General features: G+C 44.9%; 1 pseudogene; it reads right to left on the minus strand.

Moving 5' to 3' along the window:
* Window positions 1-686: 686 nt before the first annotated feature.
* On the minus strand, window positions 687-3,056 carry LOC128567481 (tudor domain-containing protein 3-like; annotated as a pseudogene).
* Window positions 3,057-7,132: the final 4,076 nt, after the last annotated feature.

Here is a 7,132-nt window from a genome sequence, read left to right on the forward strand (position 1 = left end):
CCGACTGAGCCACAGGTGCCTTACCTTGTATTCCTATTTTTGCCTAAATATACTTAAGAATCTATCTATTCAAAGTCACGTAAGTCCCCTATAAATTCAACTCCATGAAGCCCGTAAGTTCTAAATTACACCATCAAAGTTACCATACAGCTTTGACATACCATTTGGCAACAAAATTCATAAAATAATTACTAAACAGATATGTATAGTTAATCTGTACATATATAAATATATATGCAATAAATGCACTATGAATTCATGTGTAATTTAAAGTGTTTTTCTTAATTTTACACATAATTAAAATAATAAACAATATACACGTATCCAACAGAATTTTAAATTTGGCAACCACTGGACATAATTTAATAAGAGTTAAAGTAACAAGCTGGGAAAGAAACTATATGTATAAAAACCCATCTTACACACACAAAATTTTGGCAAATATATAAATAAGAACACCTATTTCTAAAGTATAATACAACAAAACATTCTACCAGAAAAGTAATTCCAATGTATTCGTGTTTATTGTAGTTCAGTGGAAGAATTAAATTAAAATCTTACTTTAGGGGTAGCCTCATAAGCAAATTCAAAATCATTTCTCACTTATAAATTCTGTATGAGTATGCCTGATCTTTTAGAAATATATATTTTTTCAAAATAGCTCATGCCTTTGTACAGTGTTTGGATCACGTACCCATGCTCTGCACCTCTTCATAGTTTCCATAATCAATGAATTTAACAACAGCTGTCATACCTAAAGAATGGAGAGCTTTAACTTCTGCTCGGTAAAACTTGTCTTCCTAATAAAGTGCAAAACATTCATCTCCAGGTTTCCACATTATTGTACACTCCATAAGAACAGATGATTCTAGTACTTTTTCTGGCTTAATTGGCCCAGGTCTCCTTTTGGGACCACTATTATAAAATATTTTATTGTCATAGGGTATAGCTGTGACAGGTCCTGCTGGCTGAATAGGTCCTACTCGTTTTCCTCTCGGTGGCATTTCCGTCTCTCCATTTGGAATACCAATGAAACTATTATTTAGAATAGGATTCTGGTAATCAGTATTTACATTAAAATGTTTTTCAATTTTTATTGAAAAAAAAAAAAGCTGAAAGCTTTTTTACTGAAAGCCTCATTACTGATTGTTCCTGATTTCCTACCATACAAATGGTCAGGATTAGCTGTTTGGTTTTCTCTTTTTCCACGTTTTTGATTATTATAATCTATGGATTCTTGAGGAAGTGGATTTTCTTTTGCATCTGCATAGCAAGGACCTTTTCCTGATCTGCTTTGCATAGAGTTGTCTCTTTTTTTAAAAGCACCATCACTGTGCTGAGAACCTAAAGGATACGAAGTATCTTCAGTTCTGTCATATCTAGAGTATGGTCTATCACACCTGACTCTCTCTTCAGCCATCTCAGAACCTCTATTTCTAGGTAACCCACTGCCTTCCAAAATGGACTTTGAACTTTGGGGGTCTCTTTTATTTTATTTTTTTTTTTAGAGACAGAGTCTCACTGTACCGCCCTCCGGTAGAGTGCCGTGGTGTCACACGGCTCACAGAAACCTCTAACTCTTGTGCTTATGCGATTCTCTTGCCTCGGCCTCCCGAGCAGCTGGGACTACAGGCGCCTGCCACAGCGCCCGGCTATTTTTTTGTTACAGTTTGGCCAGGGCCGGGTTTGAACCCGCCACCCTCGGCATATGGGGCCGGCGCCCAACTCACTGAGACACAGGCGCCGCCCAACTTTGGGGGTCTCTTTGAAAACGAGGTGGTTTTTCATTCCTTGATTGCCTGGTGTCATTTCGAGGAAGATATCTTGGTTGATTATTTTCTTTTACTCTGTTTTGATCTGTATTTGACACTCTATGTTGTCCCTAATGAAGCTGCTGAGGCTGTAACTTAGGTTCTTCCACACTCAAATTTCCCATTTTAGATTCCAAGAAATCAAATAATGTACTTGGTGCCGACGGCCTTCCATTTCCTAGGTCTTCTTCATCTTTGGGTCTTATTCACCCTGTCTTTTCCTCTACCTCTCAGAGGTGGACCCATAACAGATTTCTGTTTATTGCTGTTAAGAAGTACATCCAATGCTACTTCTAAGTTGTTGCCATTATCCATTAGAGCTTGCCTCAAAGCTTCCTTAATGAAACCAATTTCTGTTACATGCTTCAGAGCCTTCTCGTCAACCAGTTCTCTACAAACACCTTCATGTTTTGCCTCTGATTTGTTTGACTTTTCTTTTCGTAAAACTTCCCTATTTCAGTTACCAGAAGCACTCATATTGAGATTACTTCTAGCACTGCCACCACCTCCTCCAAATGTCTTGGCTTCTTTGCTCTTTGCAACTTCTGCAATAGCAGCAGTCCTTTGCTTTTCGAATTCATCATTATCATTTGTAGCTTTGACAGGCATTGTAACTTGCAATGTCTTTCTTCCATCAAGTTCTCTACTATCCAATTGGACATGACATCCACACTTCTGTCCAAAAGGCACAAAAGGAGGTGGTCCACCTTAGGTTCCAATATTGCTTCTATTATGTTTTGATAAGCTTCTCTGTAATTCTCATTTCTCAATAAGGTGTTCTACTCCACCACCAAGAATTGTGGTATTAGAGTCATTCAGGAGTAGGAATCCATTTTTTACGTCAATAATGCCTGAGAGCATAACCTTAGTTCCAGGTGGTGTGTTCAGGCTTATTTTTGACATATAGCTAACTTCCACTGCTGTGCAACTCATATGACCAACAGTCATCTGCAATCGCAGCATCCTTGGGGGGGCCTGAGATTCTACATTACCCTTTGGTGCAGCAGCATTGCAAATTTTTTGAATTTGTAAAATACACGGACCTTCAAGCTTTTCTATCTTTCCACCATTGATGTCACTGGGGAGGAATTTTTTGCCAATTGTTGTTAGATCTGTATTGAGAGCAATCAGGATGATGATGCCATTTACACTGACTTTGTCAGGAGAACTTGTGCAAACTTCAATGCCTTCATCTGAAAGATACCAACCCTCCTGGGACAATGCCGCGCCAGGGACCTCGGCCATGGTAGCTGCTTAGGCCGGAGGTGGTGGGGGGCCGGGGTGGGGGTGAGACCTCTTACTTGATACCCTGCCACCAAAAAATTAATTAATTAATTAATTAAATAAAAGAAAAGAAAAAAGAAAGAAAAGAAAAACCTCCTCTGACCGGCTCTGCAACTGGGCATGCTCAGTGCGGCCGGCGCTCCCGTGCGCGCTGGTGCCTCGCTGCGTTTTCCGCGCGGCGGGAGGGGCGGCCTGGAGCGCGTCTGGGAGGCTGCGGGGAGCCCTAGGCTCCGGCTGGGGGCTGAAGTCGCAGGACAGTTTATTAGCAGGGACCATGAGACTTTTCCGCTCCACCCAAGGCTTTTGTTTTTTGAGTCACTTTCCTGAGTTGCATACCTTATACACTAGTGGAGAGGTTCTTTGTAGAGGAGAAATTATCCTACTGGGTTCCAGCGCTAGAGTTGAGAAGACTCAGCTCCTAGGAAGCGCTTCCAGTAGGAAACTGCCAAGGCCACATGTCTGCAGTAAAAACGCAAAGGTCTTCAACGGCCAATTCTTTATAGGATAAAAGTTTACTTTCTTATAAAGGCTCACTCCATTCACCTCGCCTCAGCCCTGCCCCTTGGTAGAGTGTTGTGGCGTCACAGCTCACAGCAACCTCAAACTCCTGGACTCTAGCGGTTCTCTTGCCTCAGCCTCCCAAGTAGCTGGGACTATAGGCGCCCACCACAAAGCCTGGCTCTTTTTTTGTTGCAGTTTTTTAGCTGGCCCGGGCGGGTTCGAACCTGCCACCCTCAGTGTATGTGGCCGGTACGTTAACCACTGTGCTACGGGTGCCGAGCTGGTGCATCTTTATTTCTTTCTTCCTGTGTGTCTTCGCATCTTTCCCATACCTTAATGACATTTGATCTATTCATTTGACTAAATGCTTGTTATTCCCAGATTTTCCTTTTTTCCTTTCTCAGAAAATGTCTCACTTTGTCGCTCTTGGTAGAGTGCTGTGGCACAATAGCTCACGGCAACCTCAAACTCTTGGGCTCAAACAATTCTCTTACCTCAGCTAAGTAGCTGGGATGACAGGTGCCTGCAACAATGCCCAGCTACTCCACCCCTGCCCCCTTGCAATGTCTTTCTTCCATCAAGTTCTCTTTGATCAAGTCCTCCCCCACCCCCCAGATGAGCTCTCGCTCTGGCTCAGGCTGGTCTCAAACCCGTGAGCTCAGGCAATCACCTGCCTTGGCCTCCCAAGTGCAAATTTTCCTTTTAAGTGGTCATGTTATTTCTTCCAGCCACAATCTTTTCTTTTTTCTTTCTTTCTTTTTTTTTTTTTTTTGTAGAGACAGAGTCTCACTTTATGGCCCTCAGTATAGTGCAGTGGCCTCACACAGCTTACAGCAACCTCCAGCTCCTGGGCTTAAGCGATTCTCTTGCCTCAGCCTCCAGAGTAGCTGGGACTACAGGCGCCTGCCACAACGCCCGGCTATTTTTTGGTTGCAGTTTGGCCGGGGCCGGGTTTGAACTCGCCGCCCTCAGTATATGGGGCAGCACATTACCGACTGAGCCACAGGCGCCGCCCCGCACACAATCTTTAACAGTTGTAAAACAATGGGCGAGGGAGGTCAGGGACAAGAGAAAAGAAACTACCCCTGACCAGCGGTCCCTGCACTGGATGGCGGTGATGATTTGGGTGGAGGTGTTGAAGGCACATGGCTAGAATTACAAGCGATGACCGCCACATCACAGCCTCCAGTCGCTACTTGCCATTTCCTCCCAGCACCCAGTTTGATTCCTAAACTTGGATTTCTACCTCCTATTTGCTGAAACTGATAATGCACCTTCTTCTCTTACAACCCAGCTGCCTCTCCCAACTTCGCTCGTCCTTGTCCGTGGCACCATTAATTACTTATTGCCTTAGACTCTTCTTAAAACTGCAGGCCAACTTTGTTTCTTCGTCCCCTTGCCTTTGCTACCCGCCGAGCAGGCCCCAGGGGGTGTGGCTTTGCCATCTCCCTCATGCCTCCTCCTCATTCTCATTGGTCTAATCTCAGGGCCTGGTCTGGCCCTCGTTTCTTCATCTGAATACACAAAGGGGCCCCCTAGTCCATGTTCCTGTCACCTGCCTGCTTGCCCCAGGCACAGAGTGGAGTGTGCCCACCCACTGTCTATGCCACCACCCAGAGGAGGCCCCGCACCAACGCACCTGTGTCCTGCTCATGTGGTAACAGCCGGGGATGGGACTGACGGTCACTGAACTGCTGGTTGCATCCCAAATGGCTGGCTGTGCTCCTATCCTCTGCCACCTGCACTGCCTGCCTCTCTCCTACTGAACCAGGGTCAGTGGCCCTGCTTGTCCTCCGTGGTGCTCCACACTTTGCCTCCCTGACCCAGGGTGTCCCATGCATGGGGGTGGACAGGTTGTTATGGAGGAGGAGAGGGAAGCTTTAACTCTGACCCTCAAATCCAGTCCAGTTAAGTATATGATGCGAGTGAAGGCAGGAGGCCTGCTTGGCTTCAGGATAAGCCCACAGACCCTTCCAACCTGATGGTTGCACCAGAGCCCACAGGGAGCTTCTAGAATCCCGCCTGCTTATGTTCCAGTACTTCCTAACACCCTTCTTCCTGACTCCCTCCCCACCTGGAGGTGCTGTGCCTGCGATGAATTCACCTGGAATACCTTCCCCCAGACCGTCTTGCTACTCAAATCCTACCCATTCATTTTTTTCTTATAATGCATTTTATTTAGTTTTTAATTTCAGAATATTATAGGGCTACACATATTTTGGCTACAAAATTTGCTTTTGTACATTTTAAGTCAAAGTTATAAGCATGTCCTTCACCTAGAATGTGTGCACTGTACCAGTTAGGTGTGAATTAACCTCACCCTCCCCACCCCCTCCTACCTGCTTGATTTCTGTTGAGTTTTACTTCCATTCATGCCCATAAGTGTTGATTGACTAGTTCTTTTTCTTTTTTTTTTAGAGACAGAGTGTCACTTTGTCACCCTCGGTAGAGTGCATGACATCACAGCTCACAGCAACCTCCAGCTCTTGGGTTTAGGCAATTCTCTTGCCTCAGCCTCCCAAGTAGCTGAGACTACAGGCACCTGCCACAACACCTGGCTATTTTTTTATGGCAGTTTGGCCGGGGCTGGGTTCAAACCCCCCATCCCCAGTATATGGGGCCAGCACCCTACTCACTGAGCAACAGGCACCACCCAATCGACTAGTTCTAATTTAGTACTGAGTACACATGGTGTTTGTTTTTCCATTCTTGGAGCATTTCGCTTAAAAATAAGGTCTCTAGTTCCATCTGGAGGTGAACCCTTTGGAGATGTTTGTCTTCCCTTGTTACAAAAGATACCAGAGCAGCATTTTTATGTGGCTCAGTAGTACTCCAGGGTACACACATACCACATTTTATAAATCCACTCATGTATTGATGGCACTTGGGTGGTTTCCACATTTTTGTGATTGCAAATTTTGCTACTATAAGCATTTGAGTGCAAGTGTCTTTTTGCACTTTGGGTGCCTAGTAGCGGGATTGCTCGATCAAATGGTAGGTCTTCTTTCAGTTCTTCGAGGTATCTGTATACTCCTTTCCATAGAGTCTGTACTGGTTCGGGTCCCATCAACAGTGTAAGTGTGTTCCTTTCTCTTCACTTCCATGCCAGCACTTGTTGTTTTGGGACTTTTTGATAACAGCCATTCTCTTTGGAGTTAGTTAATTTCTCATTGTGGACTTTTGTTTGTTTGTTTGTATAGGGTTTTATTTTATTTTATTTTATTCTGTAGAGACAGAGTCTCACTTTATGGCCCTCGGTAGAGTGCCGTGGCCTCACACAGCTCACAGCAACCTCCAACTCCTGGGCTTCAGCGATTCTCTTGCCTCAGCCTCCCAAGTAGCTGGGACTACAGGCACCCGCCACAACGCCCAGGGTTGCAGTTTGGCTGGGGCCGGGTTTGAACCCATAACCCTTGGTATATGAAGCCGGCGCCCTACTGACTGAGCCACAGGCGCCACCCAGGGTTTTATTTTTTTAATTGTCTGGGATTCATTGAGGGCACAAAGAATTAGGCTACACTGATTGCATTTGTTAG

This window comes from Nycticebus coucang, chromosome 16 (assembly GCF_027406575.1).
Source record: "Nycticebus coucang isolate mNycCou1 chromosome 16, mNycCou1.pri, whole genome shotgun sequence".
Classification (NCBI taxonomy): domain Eukaryota; kingdom Metazoa; phylum Chordata; class Mammalia; order Primates; family Lorisidae; genus Nycticebus; species Nycticebus coucang.